At 38.7% G+C, this 23,381-nt stretch overlaps 2 long non-coding RNA genes across 2 annotated transcripts in view; both read left to right on the top strand.

Moving 5' to 3' along the window:
• LOC105717700 (uncharacterized) overlaps positions 1 to 23,381 on the top strand; it is a 118,320-nt gene that overhangs the window by 45,496 nt on the left and 49,443 nt on the right. The window lies entirely within an intron of this gene.
• On the top strand, positions 3,399 to 7,869 carry LOC135275755 (uncharacterized). Its single transcript, XR_010343330.1, has 2 exons — positions 3,399 to 3,489; positions 7,509 to 7,869. It is a non-coding gene; the product is annotated as an uncharacterized LOC135275755 (long non-coding RNA).

Here is a 23,381-nt window from a genome sequence, read left to right as displayed (position 1 = left end):
CACATTTAAACAACTAAGAATATTTCTGTAAGGCTGAAAAATCAGAGAAAAGTTGAGTTAATGAGGTTGAAGGAAAAGCAGAGGCTAACTTACAAAAGATTTGGTCCACTATATGAATTGCTTTAATCATAATCCTGATGAAAATAAGGACAATGCAACACAAGGACAAAGACTTTTTATAATGATCGTATGTATATTTTCAAAAAGGCTCTCTAGTGAATGTGGACAATCAACAGTAGAAGAGCCAGACAAATGGTGAGACTGATTAGAGACCATCACAGGAATTTAGGGAGGAAAAGGCAACATAAACTAGGAGAGTGACCGTGGGAATGGATAAAAATAGATATGAGACATTTTTAAAAATTAAAATCAACCTTAATTGGATGTGGGCATCAAGGAGAAGTATGACAGTCAGATATCTGGTTTGGAGCAATTAATTGCCATTCTCTGAGATGGAAATCTCAGGAGAAAGGTTGGATGATGACTTCTGCTTTGAACATGTTAAATTTAATGCATTGAATAGGCAGTTGGAACGGGGAAAGGAGAAACTAGGGTAAAGATAGGGCCTTCTGAGAGTTTAACGTATACATGGTTAATGTTTCCATGGGAGAAAAGATCTTTGTCTAAGCAAATATGGAAAGTGAGCAGAGAATAATACTAAGAACAGAAGAGAAATCCACTAAGACGATACTGATGATACCTGAAATTGGAGGCATGGGGAAGGCTTTGCAACTCTTCTCCAACAGTGAAGGGGTCATAACCTGGAGATGGGGCGTTAGGAGGCTGCTAGGATGTAATTGAAAGTCTTAACCTTTGAATAGCATATGGAAAATCTTGACCCTTTAAGTATTTGGAAAGGCTGCAGGGAAGGGTTTTCTAAGGGGAGAATAAGGTTTCAAACATGGCATGAATATGAAGTGATTAGAGGAAGTAGAAGAGTTTTTCATTGAAGGTGAGTTCAATGGGTAGAGTAGGTATGCCTTGGAAGAAGGGAAGAGATTTGAGAAAATGTACAAGAACTATATGGAAGAAAGAAGATAAATGAATGGCAGAGAGTTGTATCTTCTGCATTGCAAAAGGACAGCAGAGATATGAGGGATCATGAAGTATGACAAGAACCACATTGAATTATATTCTAAATATAGTTTTGAAATTTCCTGTTTAGTGGAAAAAATACGTTAAGCATCTGAGTGGAAGGAAAACAGCTACCTAAATGAGAACTGAAAGCACTTTGTCACCAGAATGCGTCTCCTAATATCGGATAATTATGGTGCAACACCCAAGGAATTCTGAGATGAAAAGATTGTGAGACATAATTTTATACCCAGCTGTAGTTGATGTGAGAAGGTGCTAAAATTCTCAGATATGCAAAGATGCATACACATCTAGCATGTGTATGGATGCAGTATAGTAACCAACATATACATCTTGGAAATTTACTCAAGAAACTCTAGTAAATTAAGAAACTAATCAGTTAGGAATCTAATCTCCATATTATGAGGGTGGACAAAGCACACATATACCTCTCCATTTCCTCTCCAGATTCCAGGAAAATGATGAACAAAGTATAAGAATGAGATTAAATCCTTAGCAGTCCTGAAAAAGAGGAGGTTTTATCAGCAGATCAAACATTTTAAGGAATTTTGGGAAACTATAAGTAGATTGGTTTGACAGGGAAAATAGTGCCAAGAAAATCACAAACAAATAGGGACATCTGGAATGGGTCACTGAAGAAGCAAGTACCAGCCTTCCCCACAGAGCCCTGGAAAAACTCCAAGATCATCATCAGCAAGGGCTGGAAATATTTGTTGAATGATGTTGAATGAATGAGCAGCCTGTGTGGCAATTAGCAACATAATTAATTGAAGGACTGCCAGCCCAGCTGGGCTGGTCCTCAGCTCTGGTACACAGAGAGCTGGCTGTGGTATTTTCTCCTAAGATACAATAGAGGAGATGAACTCTTTTTATAAAGTGGTGGCTCTTTCTTTAGGAAAGGGAAAAATCATAGGAAAGCATCTTTGGAGAGGAATGGAATGTCCTGAAACTCCCTACTCCCAGAGAAATGTCTTCCCTGGCTTACTTGGATTTATTGAGGCAAATCCTTAACATGCTGTATGTTTGCTCAACCTGGAAAGAAATCCATCTGCAGGAACATTCCACCCACCCACCCAAAGAGGACTGGAGTATGCTACCATTCAGGGGAGAGGTCTGCTGTAGGGATGGTACCCTCTATTATTGCTGAAGAAAGCTAGTTGAATGATCAACAGTGACCACTCTAATCCTTCAATCGTAATTACAAATAGACATTGAGGAAAACCAAACCATTAATTAGAAACATCTACAGGAACAGGTGGAACAGATGGTCCTTGAGAAATTAACAATGGCAATAGGTGTTAACTTAACATTTCCATTAAAATTATTAAGAATATTTGAAAGAATATTAAATATGTGAAAAAGGACATAATTCTTTGAAAATGAATCGAGTGAATAAGAAAGTTTAATAAATTAGAAGCATGAATAATTGGAGAGAAAAACTGAAAAGGGCTGATTATTACAATATACAAAGCTAAAGTTAGTGATAAAACCTCCTAGAATATGTAATAGTAGCAAAGATTAAAAATATTACTGTTGCTCTGTTATTAACCTCTTCCTCTCAAAACATACTAGATTTTCTGTTTTGGGGATTCAGCAGTTTCTCTATGAGTATAATTTGTATCTTGTTATATTCCCATAGTTTATCTTTTTTTTGAACAGATGCAATTTATATTAGAATACTGTAATTTTCTTTCCTCTTCTAACAACTTCATTTTCTCCTTGTGAGACTTGGAATTCATGGTTTTTGAACTACTGGACACATTTGTCATGTATCTTGACTATAGAAACGGCACTGTCTCACTTTTATTTTAAAATATTTAAGGATGTTCACGTGTCTGGAAGACAAAGTTAAAGATTTTTATTAATCATATTTTCTGTTGGTTTATCTGAATTTTTGAAAACAGCAATATCACAAAAATTTAAGTAAAAATGAACATATTATTTATAAAAGTACATGTTTGAGTTTAACTCTCTACTGTTCTTATTGTTATTCTTTTTTTTTTTTTTTTTTTTTTTTTGAGACGGAGTTTCGCTCTTGTTACCCAGGCTGGAGTGCAATGGCGCGATCTCGGCTCACCGCAACCTCCGCCTCCTGGGGTCAGGCAATTCTCCTGCCTCAGCCTCCTGAGTAGCTGGGATTACAGGCACGCGCCACCGTGCCCAGCTAATTTTTTGTATTAGTAGAGACGGGGTTTCACCATGTTGACCAGGATGGTCTCGATCTCTTGACCTCGGGATCCACCCGCCTCGGCCTCCCAAAGTGCTGGGATTACAGGCTTGAGCCACCGCGCCCGGCCTGTTATTCTTTACTCTTTTCCTTTTGCAGTGAGAGCAGTGGCTATTTTATTGTAGATAAATAGGCACACACTCCGGAGAGCTAGACAAAGCTACAAGGTTTGTTATGCAAATTATCTATCCCCTTCCAGCCCATTTACCCCTTCACCACAAAACCACTATCAACTCTTTTAGTTAATCCCTGTGGTGTTTTCCTGTTTGTCTCCAAATAATGCTTTGGTCTTGCTGCTTAGTGATTTTTCAGCTTTACATATTATTTATTGACTTCCCACTATGTCAGATGAAGATTTAACTGTTTTTTACATTCCTTTGGCCTTTCCAAAGAAACTCTCCCCTATCTACCCTTCAATCTTTCAATGTAATTATACTGTAATTTTAGTTTCCCCAAATAGTCATTACTTGAATTATTACAATCATGTAAATGCTATCGAGTGCTGAGTGTAGTAAACTCTGATAACTTTTCCTTTCTTGCACAAATTTTTACATCTCCTGGAATCAGTCATTATCTTTTTGTTCACTATTTGTTTGGTTTTCTATATACTTATCAGCAATTTAACATAAACTTTCCAGCAGTTATCTGCATCTTTTTTCAATAAGTTCATTCACCTTAGGTATTTTAATGCTTTCATCTTCTTGAAAACATTTCTCTGTGACCCTTTTGACCTATCAATATTGAGAATGGTTGTCCTTTCCAAGGGTTATGTTAGCTTCTCTGACCTTCATCACCAATCTGGGATTTTTCTTTATTTCTCTCTTATACTAGGTGCCTTTTTTCTTGGATCTCATGTATTCTTCTTTTAGGGTTCCTTTGGAGGAATACATAAGAAGTAACATTTCAAAAACCTTGAATTTCTGAAACTTTTTTTTTCCTGACATCAGATAGTTTAGCTAGGTACATAGTTTTAAGAATAGGAATAGGAAAATATTACTTATTTCTCTTCTGGTTTTCAATATTTGCTATTGAGTAATCTGAAGTCACTGAGATTCCTACTCTGTTGTATAAAACTTGATTTCATTTTTTTTTCTTCTTTGGGAACATGTAGGATTTCCTCTTTATCTTCAGTCTTCTGAAACTACAAAAGCAAGAGCTCTTCAAGTAAAGAGCCTTAACATGTGCCTCTTTTCATTCACTCTCCTGGAGACCCAGATGATGGGTCCTTTGAATCTGGAAACTCATGTCCTCAGTTCTGTCAAATATTCCTGAATTATTTTGTTGATAATTACTTCCCCTTATTTCATCTGTTTGTTTTTTCTTGAATTGTCATTAGATAATTATTGAATCTCTTAAACTGATTTCCCCAATTTCTTACTATTTTTCAGTTCCCAATCACTTGGTCCCTTCAATCTGTTTTCTAGAAGACTATCTAAACTTTTTCTTCCTATTTTTCTGTGCACTTTTTAATTTTACTTTTAATTTCCCAGAACTCTTATTTCTGAATATTTATCTGTATAGCATTTTTAATGATTGTAACGTATTATCTTACCTATCTGAGAATGTAGTGTTAGGTTTTTTTTTTTTTCCATATCGTCTCTGTTTTCTCCAAGTTGCTTTTGTCTATCAGTTTGGTTTGGTCTCTATTTTTCATCCCAGGCTTTCTTTACATGTCTGATAATTGTTTTTCTGCTCAGATTTGGTGGGCAACCTACAAGCTGTTTGGAAGCACTGAGATGGCCAGCCTGTCTTATTAAAAAACTCCAATGTCTTTCCTCTTGAACTGGGCAGGCCCTTTAGCTTGGACTCTTCTAAGGAAGCTGAGTGAGGAAAAAGGATGCTGTACTAGTCCATTTTCACACTGCTATAAAGACATACATGAGGCTGGGATATTTATAAAGAAAAAAGGTTTAATTGACTCACAGTTCTACATGGCTGGGAGGCCTCAGGAAAATTACAATCATGGTGGAAGGGGAAGAGGCACATCTTACATGGTGGCAGGCAGGCAAGAGAGAGTGAGCAAAAACAGGGAAAACTGCCTTATAAAACTATCAGATCTTATGAGAACTATCACTCACTATCACGAGAACAGCATGGAGGAAAACAGCCTCCTGATTCAATCACCTCCCACCTGGTCCCTCCTTCAATGTGTGGGGATTATGGGGGTTATAATTTGAGATGAGATTTGAGTGGGGACACAGAGCCAAACCATGTCAGGGCATCTCAGAATTTTTTGTATAGATTCTCATTTAACCCATCTATCTAAAGTCCAAAAGTTTTACTTATAATCCATTTTCTAGAGACTCTCTGGTTTACTATCTTCAGAACATAACTCTCCAGTCTTCTGCCAGGGAAGGGAATTGGCCCAGACATTGAATAGAAACTAATTTCTAAAATGTTACCCCCCCTTTTTTTAAGACAGTCTCACACTGTTGCCAGGCTGGAGTGCAGTGGCACAATCACAGCTCACTACAGCCTTTACCTCCCAGGCTCAAGTGCTCCTCCTGCCTCAACCTCTCAAGCAGTTAGGACTGCAGTTGTGTGCTACCATGCCTGGCTAATTTTTAGGTAGAGATGGGGTTTCAACAGGTTGCTCAGGCTGGTTTTGAACTCCTGGGCTCTAGTGATCTGCCTGCCTCAGCTTCCCAAAGTGCTGGGATTGCAGGTGTGAGCCATCACACTGGGCCTCTAACTGCTTTTAACCACGTCTTGTTATTTTAGCCTCCTACTCTCTCTTTTTCTCCACTTCTAGGGTAGCTGGTTCACACACTTGCTCAGTCTTTTGAGGGTTCTGTGGCATAATCTCAGCTTTTCCTACTGCTGGCTTAGATTCAACCTTCTTAAATAATAAGCCCTCTATTATTTATTTATTTGTTTTTGAGATTCCAAAATTCTGTTGCTGTTGTCCCCTCGGCTTTATCCTTGTGGGAATATGTCTTACAAAATCTCCCTTATTTGCCTTTTAATGGAGTATCGGGAGGGATGGAAAGTACATACATATGTTTAATCTGTTATCTTTATCTGGAAATTGATTTTCAAGTATATTCGCTAATTGAAATACTTACACGATATTGTACTTGATAATATCTGACTCTCTAAATAAAGTTTTGAGCATCTGTATGACTTGGTGCAGGCTAAGAGCATGCTGTAGCAAGAGCAACCCCCAAACTTCAGTGTTTAACACAACAACAGTTTAATTCTCACTATTACTAAATGTCCATTATGGGTAGAGAGTAGTTCTGTTTTGCTATAACTGGGGATTGGCAGAGGTGGACAAAGACTCAATTATTTTGCAATTGTACAATCTGAAATGTATAACCTTCTTGGTTCGCATAGTAGGGACAGAGAGCTGGAGGGCCTCACATCAGCAAATAAATATTTTAGCCTGAAAGTGACATGTTCATATTTCATTGGCCAAAATGTTTCATGACCCGGATTTACTGAAAGAAACAGGAAAGTATAATCCCTGAAGGTATTTGAAAGAAAGAGATATTAAGTGAGCACTAGAAGTCTCAAGCCTGTCACTTTCAGATATGCAGCCATGCATTGCATAATGACTTTTTAGTTAACAAACCAAATGTATGATGGTGATCTCATAAGATTACAATATTGTATTTTTACTGTACCTTTTCTAGGTTTAGACACACAAATACTTACCATTGTGCTACAACTGCCTCCAGTATTCAGTACAGTAATATACTGTCCAGGTTTAGAGCTTATGGCAATAGGTTAGACCATTGTGCATAGCTTATTAGTATTAAAAATTGCCTAAGGATACATTTCTCAGAACCTATCCTTGTTGTTAAGCAACACATGACTGTACATTGAGCTGAGAGAATGTGTTTGCTAGGATAAAACTAGGCTGCTTTAAAAAATCGACCCAACTCAATGCAGTGGCTTAGAAGGAAATGTAGTTTATTCATTTTCACTGAAACATACCAAAGGGAGCATCCAGCATTGACAGGTGGCCATGGTCCCAACCAGATGCTTTGACTGTGTTCATGCATTTTACTCTTACATCTCTGTTCTAGGTGAATAACATGTATGCTAATATTCACTTGCGAAGCCTAGAACTCACACATAATGAAAGGATAAAGACAAAATCTTTTCACGAAGGACTTAGTGTTGAAAATCCCAACACTCAGTCCCAAACCTTTCTTCTTCCATATTCCTGTTTTTCTTTCAGTCGTTCATGGGAGATATGCAGTTATGTTTGAAAACACAAGCAAAAGTGTTGATGGAGAAAGATGGAAGCTGCTTATGAGAGGCAAGACAGACCTGTGGAAGTTTAGTCATGAAGAAGATAAAGAAGATTCTGTGGAGGGATTCTTTGAAAACAAAACACAAATTGTAATGCATCTACAGTTAGACTTCTATGAACTTTGACTTGATGGAGTGAAAGCTTAAGGCTTTGCTCTCTATCTGTGCTGCTTTCAAAGAATGTGAACAGTGGGCTCATTTTTGCAAGTAGAAGTTGTTTAACTGTGAGATGAATGTCCCATGATTTCAAATGATAGATAATAAACATTTTTCTTTTGTGTTTCTAATCTAGTTTCTTTTAACACTTATTACCTTAGTGGATCAATCCATTTTCACACTGCTATAAAGAATATCCAAGGCTGGGTAATTTATAAAGAAAAGAGATTCAGTTGACTCACAGTTCCACATTGCTTGAGAGGCCTTAGGAAACTTATAATTATGGTAGAAGGGAAAGAAGGCACGTCTTACATGGCAGCAGGTGAGAGAGAGAGTGGATGAGTATGGAGGAGGGACTGTCAAACACTTATAAAACCATCAGATCTCGTGAGAACTCACTATCATGAGAACAGCATGAAGGAAGCTGCCCCCATGATCCAATTGCCTCCCTCCTTCGACGTCGGAATTACAGGTCCTTCCTTTGACACCTGGGGATTGCAATTTGAGATGAGATTTGGGTGGAGACACAGAGCCAAATTATATCTTTTGGATAAAGGTGATAATCAAATTTTTAAGTGTATACAGTTGAAAAATAAGGTCTTAAAAATACTTGAATTTAGAAATGTCAAGGAAAATAACGGAGAATTGAAGTATTTCTACACTGTCAACCAGCTTTCCCCGTTCCCACTTCTTCCTTAGTGTCTCTTGGGAATCTGCAGCTTTGACCTGATTCTAATCCCCGATTAATTATAAAAGGCACCATGAAGTGGAGAAACACATTAAATATAATCTCAGATAATAAGATGCTTTAACTTCAAGTTCGGAAATGTTATAATAGGAGAAAATGTGAGTTTCGGCATAGAAAGCACTATATTAAGTGCATCATGATGGCCACTACTGGGAGGTAATTACCAATTGATTAAAGGCAGGTCAGCTAGAGACAGTTTGGCACAATGTATACAGAAGTGTCTCTGGATCAGCTAGAGCTTAAGATCCAGGGAGATCCTTTTTCTGGGAAGGCAGAGAATGTCTGTGGGAGTGAAAGAAGAATCATTTCTGCAGAATCTGAAAGTGAACTCAAAGCCTTAGAAAATGGTTCTTCAAGTATAACCCGGACTGAGAAAAGAAAATATCAAGTGGATAAGCTAGATGGTCTCTTCAGTCATCAAAGCTCAATTTTGATCAGAGTTTAAAATTTTGATCATGATGTTAAAAAGAAATCCCACATTTTTCTGGGGGCTAAAAGCCTGAGGTTTTTTTTTTTTGAGATGGAGTTTCACTCCTGTCACCCAGGCTAGAGTGCAATAGTGCGATCTCCACTCACAGCCACCTTTGCCCCCCAGGTTCAAGTGATTCTCCGGCCTCAGCCTACCTACTAGCTGGGACTACAGGTGCGCACCACCACGCCTGCTAATTTTTGTATTTTTAGTAGAGATGAGGTTTCACCATGTTGGCCAGGCTGGTCTTGAACTCCTGACCTCAGGTGATCCACCCACCTTGGCTTACCAAAGTGCTGGAATTCCAGGCATGAGCCTCTGTCCCCAGCCTAAGCTTAGACTCTTTAGAGATTTCACAATTGATCATAATTCTCAATTTTTGAGATTTATAACAGAATGTATGATAAACATGGTTGCTTTCACTGCTGAAAACAAAAATAATTTCAGAAATAAAGATGGGACAGCAAATCACCTGTCCAGAGTGATTACTGGGCTTAGATGTCTGTGTCTACCCAGGTCAAAATGGAAAAGTAGACAAAAATGGCACCTTTACTTACCCTACCTGGTCTCCTCCCTCTCTTCTGGCAGTCCCCCCTCCCACCCAGGCACTCTGTCTACTTCAGCAGTTATCACACCTCTGAAAGTGAATCTTATGCGAGGCGTGAACTCATGTGCTTATGGATAGAACACTTCCCAGAATGTAAGAGAGTTTCAAAAGAAAATAGCCTTCAGAAAAAGAAATGGAGGTTTTAACATAGCAAGATGGATTTTTGGCCTAAGTTGAATGGTGTGTTCATCAAAAGTGTGGAATAAAGAAGAGATCAGGTGCTGTGGGACTCACAGGCAGATACCAAGAGTGACCTACACTGAACATGTGATGATCAACCCTGAACTACGCATCATTTCATTTAACCTGTCCAAGAGAAGCCCGGTGAGGTAGGTGTGTTGCTCTCTCTATTTCATAGATGAGGGAAATCTGAGGCGTAGCGACCTTAATGTCATTTTCAATGTCTTCAACAGGTTAAGTGACTCAGATCAGCCTTGAACAAAATATCACCTGACAACAGAGCCCACATTCTTCTTTCTTCCTAAGAAACCGAGATCAGAACAATGGACAGAGGCCAGCCCAGTCATCTGGTGAAAAGCACCATTCCCCAATCTTACAGGATTGCCTGGGGTGATCCCTGGGAGGCTGAGGGATTCAGCGATGTTCTGAAGCCTTACATCCCTGCTGAATACAACAATTACTGACAATTTTTATTAATTAAATGTATTTCTAAAAATATTAAAGAGAAGTGGGGTTCCCTGCTGATAAGAGTTCATATTTTGCAGGCAGGAAATCTTGCATTATCCAAACGTTGGGTATTTTGCATGGCCTCATCCTACATATCCTCCCCACCCTGCTTCCTGTCCCCACCCAACACTTCCCAAATCAATGGCCAGACTTTGGTAGAGGCATGCAGAGCTGGAGCAGTCAGTGTAAACTATTCTGGGAAGCCAGACTCTGCAAATGTTTCTGGCATTGGCATTTGTCTGTGTAATGGAAGTTCCCCCCAGAATGTCCCCTGTTCTTTGGAAAATAGTGTCTGCTGTTAGCAATAGCAGTGATTCTAGAGTGGATTGCTGGTCACTTGATGTGACGGGGGTAGGAACTGTAAGGAAATGAATAAGTTTCTTGAAGATGTAACCCCACAAAGAAGCCCAACTTTCTTAGGAGAAACCCTTGTCTTGCCAGCTTCCTTCCTCTGCTTGAGCTAAATGTATAGGTAGGGAGGTCAGCCTTTGTTCCTCTAGCATGTTGCTAAGTCCTAAACAAGACACATCCGAAGACTTACTGAAATAAACACATGTGAAAATACTAATGTTTGTTTTACCAGAAGGCCAATTAATATCTTATCTACGATAGCATTTTGGACCCTGTAAGGCACTGCTCAAAAGTGAGGTACATTTTTTTTCTATCTTTCAAAGTCCCTGCACCCATGATTGTGTTCAATCCTCTGTCCATCCTAAATTGAGATCCTTGCTTTCTTATTCTAGTTTGGTGGAGTATTGGCAAAGCTAACACTAGAATTTTAACAAACCAAGTTAATTGCTATGTATCAGCCCTTGCTTCGCTAACTGAAGAATGATGTTCAGAGAAGTGACTCTGCTAGGGCTGAGGAATTGAGGGATGAGGTAGGAAAGGAGCCCTTGACATCTGGGACTGACCTGATGTTGACAGATGGACCTTAATATGATTACAAGCCAATCTGACGCTCATAGCTAGGTCATTTTGTTCTCCTGTCTCATATATCACAAACTACCAACTTCAGACAACGTTACTGTGAAGTCATAATAAAATAAAACAAAGCAAGTCCACTTTATAATTTTTTCTTAGCATAGACAAACAAGGTCACTGTGACATTTGCAAAATACACAGATTGTACAATTACCCTCCTTTCTGCCAGCATCCAAGCTAGAAAAAACACCCACTTCTTTAGATCATTCTCCAAATCACTTGACCAAAGCTCAAATCCTATAATAGGTTCTTTCTAATATTCTCTTGCTGAGATAACCCACAGTTTTCTGTTGCATATGTTCCCTCTCTCATGCAATGAGTAATAAACTCAGCTTTTTAAAGCCTAGATTTATTCTTCTAGGACTTTGGCTGTAGGGCATTTTGATAATCTCATAGTAAACACTCAGCTTCACCACTGCTAAGCCAGAGTGATTAAGACTTTCCCTCTTATTATCCTCACTCACCCCATCCAACGCCTATGATGTTCACCTGTATAAAGGCTGTAAGGGTAGAGCATGCAATTTTCCTTGCACTCTTAAGGACAACAGTGTTTCTGGATCCCTGAGGTCAATTTAAGGCCTCTTATATCTCGGCAGGTGGTGAAGGTTACTGCTTACCACTATGGAGCCTAGAGTCTTTTTTCCGTCTCCTTCAGGATGACTCCCTTGGTAATCTTTGAGAATGACCTTCATTCTAGAAGGTATATATACTCCCCTCTTATCTCCATAATGAGAAACAGCAGCCTTGTGTAAAGATTGTTACAGAGATGGTGAGTGGAATAATGAGAGGTACATGCTATTCGGCCTCCTCATACACACAGAAATATTTGTAGTTGGGCTTAGGGTCAGGAAGTCAAATGACTGCAGGGGCAAGGCTTACTTGTGCGTGAATGAGGTGGGCCAAGTCTGATACAATTCAAGAGCATGGGGTCCTTGGTAAACTGGCAAGAGCATGTCCTCTCCAAAAAGGCACAACTTGATTTCTTAATTTAACTGTTGCTGGTGGCTGCCATGAGGCAATGCGATTCGAGCATGGCCAGACCTTTTGATTTCTTCCCTTCTTCCCTCACTTCCTCCCTTCCTTCTTTCCTCTCTCCCTCCTTCCCTCCCTCTCTCTTTCTCTTTCTCTCTTTTTTTCCTCTCTCCCCCACCTTTCTTTTTCTTTTTTGGAGGGAATGGAGTTTCACTTTGTTTCCCAGGCTTAATAATTACGTGTGCCCATTTTCATAACGAATCTCACCTTATTTATTTACATACATCCACTGGTTCTGTTTTTCTGGATAACCCCTACTAATACACCTTGCAAATCCTTTCCCCAGGGCTTGTTATTATGACTATTGTTATTGGTTGTTTGTTTAATAACTTTTCCAAAGTAATTCTGTAGAATCTATATGCTTTGTCATGCATTGCCACTGAAGTCTTGCTTGCTGGCTTAGTGGTTAGCTAATGATTGAACGAAGATTTGCTGAAGCGCTTGTAACCAATAAGTCTCCCTGTGTTTGTTGTTGGGTCTTCTGTGCGTATTGGGGTATGGTTTTCAACTCTGTCTTCGCTTTCACTTCCTGCTTGCGCAGGGCCTCAAGGTCAGCCAGAGGTGAAATCTTAGGGCCTTCCCACAGCCCTAGGTAGGTATACAATCTTTTCTGAGCGTATTCTTTCCTCACCGTGTTCACTACCCTAGTAGGTTTACAATCCTATGTATGCGTGTAGCCTTCCTGACTCCTAGCAACATGATGGAGCTGTTCGAAATCCCCTCGAGACATTTATTCCTTGGATTTTTCTTTTTTTTTTTTTTTGAGACGGAGTTTCGCTCTTATTACCCAGGCTGGAGTGCAATGGCGCGATCTCGGCTCACCGCAACCTCCGCCTCCTGGGTTCAGGCAATTCTCCTGCCTCAGCCTCCTGAGTAGCTGGGATTACAGGCACGCGCCACCATGCCCAGCTAATTTTTTGTATTTTTAGTAGAGACGGGGTTTCACCATGTTGACCAGGATGGTCTCGATCTCTTGACCTCGTGATCCACCCGCCTCGGCCTCCCAAAGTGCTGGGATTACAGGCTTGAGCCACCGCGCCCGGCCCCCTTGGATTTTTCTTTTAAGCTTTTTTGTGCCCCAAGTGGTACTGCTGCCTCTGCCAGTCATGATATTTAAAAAATTGTCTCTCTCATGCCTATAATCCCAGCACTTTGGGAGGCCGAGGCAGGTGGATCACAAGGTCAAGAGATCGAGACCATCCTGGTCAACAAAGTGAAACCCCGTCTCTACTAAAAATACAAAAATTAACTGGGCGTGGTGGTGCGTGCCTGTAGTCCCAGCTATTTGGGAGGCTGAGGCAGGAGCATTGCTTGAACCCAGGAGGCAGAGGTTGCGGTGAGCCGAGATCACACCATTGCACTCCAGCCTGGGTAACAAAAGCGAAACTCCATCTCAAAAAAAAAAAAAAATTATCTCTGATTATTTTCAACAAATGTCTCCAGACAAAAGGCTGTTCACACTGGAATGGCTCTAAGTCAAGTCAAATAAAGACAGTCCTTTTCAAAGGGGGTCTTCTAGAAAACCAGCAGGCAGGAGATGGGTCTTTTAAGGAGTTTCTACCTGATCTGCACTTTCTAGTGGCTGCTGGAAGGTTGGTTTTCACCGTGGTTGGAGTCTGGTGACTACTGCAAACATGTGGAGCAGCTATGGAAATAGAAATAGCTACAGCTCCATAAAGCTTGCTGTTCTTACCAAGATTCAGCCATTTTTTCTTGAATAAATACTCCCTGCATTACTAGAAGTCTTTGGTTAATTCCCAACGTTGTGAAACAGTTGATTCTGACAACTTTGCAAGCGTTGTTAATGGCTTTCATGGAAAAGATAATTTTTGGAAGTCCTTAGTCTACCATTTTTATTGATATCATTTTAAATTAAGGTTTGAAAATGTTAAGATCATTAATTACAATCCTAAAACTGTCTAACGTGAAAATTAATCAAAGTTCCAAAAGGTATTAAACAACACAGCCATAAAAGCTTTCTAAGCAACTTAACAAGATTTGCTTTCAAAGTAATAAATGTAGACACTGCTTGGTTAAGATGAGCAGCTCTGTCTTCTTCTATTTCTGATTTCCGAATTTTCAGCGATACCTAAACATTGTTAAGTGCTTCTGATTTGTTGATTATTATTACACCTAGCAAGTCTACATGCTATTTATCCCAGAGAAATACTCACATTTACCTTAAAGACCTGAGCCCACAGATTTACAGAGTAGAAGCAATTGGTAACAAGTTGAATTTCTGTCTATATGAAGATAGTTAAATAGTTTATGAATTGATGCAGCAGAATATTATGCAGCTAATAAAAGACAATGGAACTCCGGGGGCTGACATGGAAAAATATTTGTGACATAATTTTAGGTTAAAAAAGGTGAAGAATTGTACATATAATGTCTTTTGATGCTAATTGTGCTTAAAAGCCAGTAAGATAAAATATCATTTCTACATGTGCATATGAGTTTGTAACTATTTGTAAAAACATCTGGAAACGTGCACCTGAAGTTAATATTACCGGTTATTTTCTAATGAAATTGTGGAACTGAGGCCAGGTCTGGGTTGAAACGGGAGGAAGAATGCAGGAAAAGGAATAGCAACTTCGCTTTGTTTGAGATTTTAAATATCAATTGTAGGTGTAATTAAATTAACATAAATTAAATCTAAAATGGATATAACAAAAATAAAATACTGTATGTGAACCTACAAAATTATTGTCAAATATCCAGCAAAAGCCAAACAGTAATTACCCCTATGGCTATGGGAGACCAAAGGTAAACTTACTTTTCTTCTAAATGCTTTTCTATTTTCCCACAGTTTTCTATAATAAACATGTATTACTTTGGAATAAGAAACATGTAAAAACTGATACAAGTGTGTATAAATAATAAACAGTAAACAAGAAATTTCCAAAAGTTATTTTAAAATATTGCTTACTAGTTGGGACAAAAATTATAATTTTCATTCAAAATTAAACACTAATTCCTCTTCTATCTTGGAGAACATGTATAATACTTTGAGGAACTGATTTGTATAAAACTAACTCCTCCCCCTATAAAATTAGTTGATTAGTAAAATAATGACCAAAAAATTTTTCTTTGTCTTTGAATGGGACGTCTACATATTATGACTGAGAGTTACTTAGAAATTCACGAAAGGTTCTCCTTGAAAATTATACCTCTAATCCTAGGACATATTAAAATCCAGCAATGGGGACTGGTATAAAATAGTATATACTTTAATTTAGTATATGTGATTAAATCCCATAAGATGAACAGAAGTTTACTCAAATTTTCCATCAGAAGTTCTTAAGCCCTTTGAAGTTATAGACTGAAATATATTTTATATACACATGACAAATGTGACTCAAGAAAGTTCACTAAATTTTTATAAGTTTCTGAATTCCTTGCCCAGCCCCCAGAAGCAATCTCTTACAGGTTTGGATTTTGTTGTTTCTTTCAAGAAGCTGATATTCTTTTTACAAAAATCACTGTAATCACAGGACTGGCATCAAAGACTTTCTAAAGATGTCTTGAAATGTAGCAACCTAATTACAGAGTCTATTCTCTAATCCCTCCTGATGTGCCCTGGTTATTATATCTACCACAGCTTTGCTGAAAGAAGATGACAGCACCATCTCTTCTTGCCCCAGAAGAACATCGAGTTGGTTTAAATGTTTTGGGTATCTCAATGCTACTCATCTCCTCCTCTCTTCCAAACAAATGAGTGTGAACTAATGTCAACTCCCTTCCTGCGGTGGTAGGAAAGAAAATGTGACCCCAGTGAAAAAATGTATTGCAGATGTCAAAATAAATTTCAGCTAAAAATGACATTTTCTCAAGGAGATGTAATGAGAAAACTGTTCAAAAGGCAGAGTTAAAGTTTCCTGGTTCCACATTTAATTAACTCAATCTGCCTTTTATTATGCTTTGTATTATGTGTTTCCCTGTTCAGTAAACAAACAGCAGAAAATTAAACTAGGACAACGGCCAACTAGCAGTAAATTGCATTGAAAAATAATAAATTGCCATGGGATGCCATAGGGTCTTGGGCAGATAAACTTATTTTTCCTGGAAAGTTTCCACTTGCATTTGTCACAACTTGATATATCAAAGGAACAAAAGAAATGAAATATAGTAGTCGGTGGTAGATGTATAAATGTGTAATGGCCTTGGAGAAAATAATTCAGTGGTTGGTTTCTGGGATTTTCAACAGATTAGTCCTATTTTCTCTTGAGGAACGTGGTTGGATGCCAGGGGAATTCTCACCCTGCTTTTATGGATCTGCAGAACCTGCTCTATCAACTTTCAGCCAAAGGGGAGCTCACTGCAGAAGAAGAAGAATGACCCTGAAAATAAGGAGTGTACATGATTTAGAAAAAAGAGAGACTTCAAACCAAAAAAAAGGATACTCCCAAATAACTCTATGCTATGTGACTAATAACTGTTTAAGTCCTTCAAACTTGAAGACATCAAAGCTATTTCCAAACATTCAGCTATTTGGTTTTCCAACTTGGTATCTTTTCCTGATGTCTAGGTACTCTTCTAATGATCCCTTGTTTGAGTTTATGTCCAGGCAAGAAAAAGTTTGGATTAAGTCAGGAAAATATAAGGTCTTTTTAAGGGATATGAAAATGAGTCCATTGGGTTTTCTGTCTCATGGTTTAAAGGGCAGGTGTCTGTTTATCTGATGGTAGGGTCTATCTTCCAGGTTCAAATACTGATGGGGAACAAAATTCTGATTTTATCCCCACCAACCTCCCCCTGGCAGGAGTAGAACCACTGGGTTCCACAGAAGTGTAATCATTACAGCTGCTGTGGAGGATGTTAGTTATTCTCACAGATTTCCAGCAATAAGTCCCATGTATGGACCATGATTCTTTTCAGCTTCTCTTGGAAGGCTATTTGGCATGAAAGCACCCACTATTTGGTGTTGGATACTAGTTTCAAGTCTACACTTATTCCTTAATGGTTAAATAGATTTTGAAGAGTCATTCAATAAATAGTTTCTAAGCACTAATTATGGGCCCGTCCCTATTTGAGGTACTGGGGCCACGTCACTGAGCTAAAATTAAAAAAAAAAAAAAAAATCCCTGACTTCAGGGAACTTACTTCTTCTTGGAGAAAGACAGACTAGCAAAATAAGTGAATACAGTATTTCATAAAGTGACAATGACTAAGGAGAGATACACAGAGTTTGAGAAATCAGCTAGTTGCTATGGTAAACCTTCCTGAGAAGGTAGCACTTGAGAAAAGACTTGAAGAAAGGAAGGGTGTGGCTTGAGGGTCTCTTAGGGCAGAGGGTTCAGGCAGAGAAAACAGCTGGCTGCCCCTTTGCAAGGTTCTGGACAGGCGCATGCCTGGCGCTCCCAGGAAGAGCACAGAGGCCTGTGTGGCAGAGCTGGAGTGAAGGAGGAAGGAGGTAATCTGGAGAGGTAACAGTGGCAGGGCCTTTGCAGCCACTGTAAGGATTCTTTTTATTTTTATTTTTAATTATACTTTAAGTTCTGGGGTACATGTGCAGGTTGTGCAGGTTTGTTACGTAGGTATACACATGCCATGGTGGTTTGCTGCATCCATCCCCCACCACCTATATTAGGTATTTCTCCTAATGTTATCCCTCCTCAATCCCCCCACCCCCTGCTATCACTCCCTAACAGGCCCTCGTGTGTGATATTCCCCTCCCTGTGTCCACGTGTTCTCATTGTTCAACTCCCACTTATGAGTGAGAACATGCAGTGTTCAGTTTTCTGTTCTTGTGTTAGTTTGCTGAGGATGATGGTTTCCAGCTTCATCCATATCCATGCAAAGGACATGAACTCATCCTTTTTTATGGCTGCATAGTATTCCATGGTGTATATGTGCCACATTTTCTTAACTCTAAGCAAGATATGACGCTACTAGGGGGCCTTGAAAAGAGGTGACAAAATGTCATTCTGGCTTCCATGTGGGGAACAGACTATAGGAGGTACGGGGGATGCAGGCAAAGCAGTTAGGTCCTGCTGCAGGCATGTAGGGGAGAGATGGTGGCTTGGTTCAGTGTTCACTGGGAGAGATGAAGAGCTTGGAATCACCTAAACTTTTCAGCTAAGTTCATAATCTGGACAAGGAAGAGATGAAAGCGATTGTCTTTGGTTACCTTGCATTTTGAAATACTATATGGAAAGTGCTTACCACATAATAGGGGATCAATAAATGTCTGTTCTCCTTTATTCCCAAACTTCTCACCTAAAAAGTTACACATGGAAAAAAAAAAAGACCTTGAAGCTATAATTTGTAATTTATGTACAAATTTTAAAAAACACAAAGAACAATACTGATGCCCATAGAGAGTGAAGAAACACATATATGTAATGCAATTATATATTTTTAAGCAGTACTAGAGTTTATAAACCAAATTCAGGATAGCAGGTGCATGAGGAAGGGGTAATGGGAAAGGGACAAAAGTTAGTGCTCAAAAGTGAATTCTCTCTCTCCCTCCCTTCTTTCTTCCATCCCTCCCTCCCTCCTTTCCTCCCTCCCTCCCTTCCTCCCTCCCTTCTTTCCTCCATCCCTCCCTCCTTTCCTCCCTCCCTTCCTCCCTCCCTCCTTTCCTCCATCCCTCCCTCCCTTCTTTCCTCCCTCCCTCCCTTCTTTCCTCCATCCCCCTCCCTCCTTTCCTCCTTCCCTCCCTCCCTCCCTTCCGTCCTTTCTTCCTTCCTTCCTCCCTCCCTCCCTTCCTTCTTTGATTTTTTAAAAGTAACTAAAAGTATCAGCAGTTGTTAAGTTTGAGTGGTATTAACAAGAGTCTTTATTATATTAATCTGTGTTTTAAAATAACATATACAATTTGAATTTTAAACTTAGTAGAACATTAAAATAGAAAAAATAGGCGGCATGAAGGAAAGAAGAATAAAGGGAAGAAAGAAGGCAGGGAAAGAGAGAGGTTCAGAAGAGATCGTCGATCAGATTCATCATCTACTCTAAGTAGATTTTATAATAGTCTGAAATTTGGCTATTTAAATATTTACCAACAACTCGATGTTAATTGACAATTATCTGCATAATTAGTAACAGTTTTAACTGATACTGAAATAGCACTTTATAAACTGTAAAATGCCTTTGTGTAATTTAATGCATTCAGTTCTCAGAGCAACCCTAAAGGATAATGTGGCCGTGATGAAATTTCTGTTTTTTGGAGATGAAGAAATTAACATTCAGTGTTGCTAAATGGTTTTCTCAAGGTCTCCTGGAAAGCCACAGAGCCAGGCCTGGAACCCAAGCTTTTGGGTCTGAGGATTCACATAGCTTGCTCTCTTCTCAAGCCTCCATCAATATAGTAACTGTAATTTACAGTTTAATAGTCATAGTCAATTTAATAGGGATTTTGTTCTTTTTACTTCATGAGAAACATATGGATTCTATTCTCACTGTAAAAATTCAAACAGCAAAGGAAAGCTAAGTCCACTCTCAGTTCTCCAGCATCTCCTCCCAAGCCCTGTGACCTAATTCAGTTCCACTTACCTGGGAGGTAACTGCCCTTAGCATTTGGGTGTGCTCCTTGTAGACACATTCCAGAACAGTTTCATCATGCAATTGCACCTATGGAGAGAGAATCTTATCTATTTTTTAATTTAAGTAGGATGAAATTATATCTCACTCTGTAATAGCTATTACTTGATTGCCTTCCGATGGCTAAACGGATGGTAATACCACGTAAGAACCAGTTGTCTTACAAGCTTGCCAATAGTTGCTATGAATGGTCTCTTTTATTTTACCAGTTTGAGAGGGGAAAACCAAATGCTATTTTAAATTGTATCTCCTGAATTGCAAGAGAAATGGAACATCTTTTTATTTGTAACGTTGGCCATTTGCATTTTGTCTGGGTCCTTTGCTATTTTGTCTTTTGGATTGTAGGAGTTCTATATTTTTTGGTGGCTAGTTCTTTATGTTTAAATGTGTTTCAAATATTTTTTCCGTCTTTGTTTGCATTTTAACATCTTTATGGTATCTCTTCCTATATAAGTGAATTTTACATGTTAATGTAGCCAGACTCTCTGCCTGTACATTTTTTTTGGGTCATGTTTTAGGCCATTACTATCTGGAAATAATAAACACTTTTTACTTTTATATGATTTTGCTTTTATGTTTAGTTCCTTAACTATACTTAGAATTTATTTCTGTGAGAACTCAAAAATCTATTTTCTAAATGAAAATACAGCAATTTCTGAACTTTAAATGAGAAATCGATACTTTCCTCAATGATCTAAAATGCCATCTTTATTCTGTACAAAATTCTCAAATAAACTGAATCTATTATGAATTCCCTATGTGCTAGAATTGACACCAGATTTAGACTGACACATTTTAGAGTTCATTTGCTAAATTATGTAAGACTCCTGAGCATTTGAAAACTCAAGTCATTCAGATTACAGAGCTAACCCTTCAATTCCTCTTTCACCTCTATCCACCTGCTGCAGTTCTAGGCTCTTCTCTAGTAATAACAATTACTATTTGTTATTATTATTGGTGTTTATGTCTTCAGACATTTATCAGTCTTAAATTTAAGAACATCAACAGTATACGCATAGAACCTCTTTGTAAAAAAATGAAAATGTTAAGAGAAGACCCCATGTGCCTTTAATAATCATTTTCAACACCAATATCCTTTTTTATGGGCAACTACTATGAATAATTTAGGATATTTCCTTCCAGACTTTTTCACATGCATTCACATTTTATAGGCATACAAAAACAAACAAACAAAAAACCCACTAGGCCCGAGGTTTAGCTGGCATACAATTGTATGGGTTTTATCAGTTATTAAAATATTGATATACTTCTACAGTATTTCACAGAGACCTTCTGCCTCTAGCTGCCCAAATATCTCCCGCATATGCTGGGCCACCCACATCTTTCTCAGTGCCCCACCTCTCAGCCCCCACAAATTCCTCGTGAGATCGCAACCGATTATGAGGAAACCTCAATGCCTCAAATAACAGTACCCCAACCCCCAGCCTCTGCACTACAGCTATCATCATCATATCATCTTTACCACAACAGCAAATTGGTCTATTGGTTTTCCTGCACATTGGCTGTTACCCATGTCGAATATCATTTCTGACTACATAGTACATGTAGCAGAACTCTAAAATTTACTAAATTGGTGCAAAAGTAATTGCAGTTTTGGCCATGACTTTAAATGACCAAAACCACAATTGTTTTTGCACCAACGTAATACAATTGAGTGTTTAAAAAAATCAAGTCAGAGAATGTGATAGGCAGAATAATTTTCCCATTTAAATGTTTGTCCCAATCCCTGAAACCTGTGAATACGTTATGTTCTATAACAAGGGAGGATTGAGGCTGCAGATAGAAGTTGCTAGTCAGTTGACTTTGAGATGGGGAGATGATCCTGGATTATCCCAGTGAGACTGAGCCAATGCAATGGTCCAAAAAGGAAATGAGAGAGGTTGGAGTGTCAGAGTCAGAGGATGATTTGAAGATTTGAAGATGTTACATTTCTGGCTTTGAAGATGGAACGAGGCCACAAGCCAAGGAATTCAGGTATTTCTAGAGACTGGAGAAAGGCAATGAAATTGATTCTTTCATAGAGCTTCCAGGGAGGAGTGCAGTCCTGCCAATACCTTGATTTGAAGCCACTGAGACTCATTAAGACGTGTTTCTTTAGGTTCAGAGGGTACATATGCAGGTCTGTGCAAGGGGATATTGCATAATGCTGAGGTTTGGGCTTCTAGTGAACCCATCACCTAAACAGTGAGCAAGTACAAAATAGGCAGTTTTTCAACCCGTATCCCTCTTCCTATCTCCCTGCTTTTAGAATCCCCAGTGTCTATTATTTTTATCTTTGTTTCCCTGAGTACCCATTTGTTTAACTTCCACATATATGTTAGAACACATGATATTTGATTTTCTGTTTTTGAGTTATTTTACTTAGGACAATGGCTCTCCAGCTCCAATCATCTTATTGTGAAGGACATGATCTCATTCTTTTTGATGGCTGCATAGTATTCCATGGTGTATACATACCACATTTTCTTTATCTAATGAACCACTGATGGGCAATTAGGTTGATTCCCTGACTTTGCTATTGTGAATGGTGCTGCAATAAACATACAAGGGCTGGTGTCTTTTTGATAAAACAATTTCTTTACCTTTGGTTGGGTACCCAGAAGTGGGATTGCTGGGTTGAATGGTAGTTCTATTTTTAGTTATTTGAGAAATCTCCATACTGTTCTTCACAGGGGTTGAACAAACTTAATTCCACCAATAATACATACACATTCCCTTTTCTCTCTTCATTTCACCAACATCTGTTTTTTTTTTTTTTTTAACTTTTCAATAATACCTATTCTGATTTGTGTGAGATGGTGCCTCATTGTGATTTTAATTTGCATTTCTCTGATGATTAGTGATGAAGAGCATTTTTCATATATTTGTTGGCTGCTTGTGTGTCCTCTTTTGAGAAGTGCCTGTTCATGTCCTTTGCCCACTTTTTAATTGGGTTATTGTTTTTTTTTCTTGTTGATATTTTGAAGTTCCTTATAGATTCTGGATATTAGCCCTTTGTCAGATGCATAGTTTGCAAAAATTGTCTTCCATACTGTAGGTGTCCATACTCTGTTGATGGTTTCTTTTGCTGTGCAGAAGCTCTTTAGTAATTAAATCCCATTTATCTGAACTGTAATACAGCTGTATTATAATGAATTGTATTACAATTCATTTCAAAAACACCCTATGCTATCTCTGATCTCTAAACTCTCAGAAAACTGTCCATTTAATGACCTCTTCATTGGGACATTTAATGAACAATCTTTAGCTCCTGTCTGGTGAGATCCGTGGCACTGGCCACTATAGAGCCTTCTTTTCTAGAAATACTCCCCTCCTTTAGTTTGTATGATTCTATTCTTTGTTTCTGTTTTCCTCCTGCCTCTGTCACTATCAGCATTACCTCACAGCCTCTGTTTTTTCTTTTTATCCTTTGCTGCATCTAAAGTATCAGTGTTCTACACATTTCGTTCTCCCCCAACACCCTTGTGAATCTCTGTGGCCTCCTTTGGCAATCTCACCCATGATAGCTCCACCATCCCCGTGCTGATGACTCTCGAGCGCCTGTCTCCAGATA

This window comes from Aotus nancymaae, unplaced genomic scaffold, assembly GCF_030222135.1.
Source record: "Aotus nancymaae isolate 86718 unplaced genomic scaffold, 86718_ANA_hifiasm-v0.15.2.pri h1tg000018l, whole genome shotgun sequence".
Taxonomy (NCBI): domain Eukaryota; kingdom Metazoa; phylum Chordata; class Mammalia; order Primates; family Aotidae; genus Aotus; species Aotus nancymaae.
Note: the sequence above shows the minus strand (reverse complement) of the source record. Positions and strands in the feature narration are given on the sequence as shown.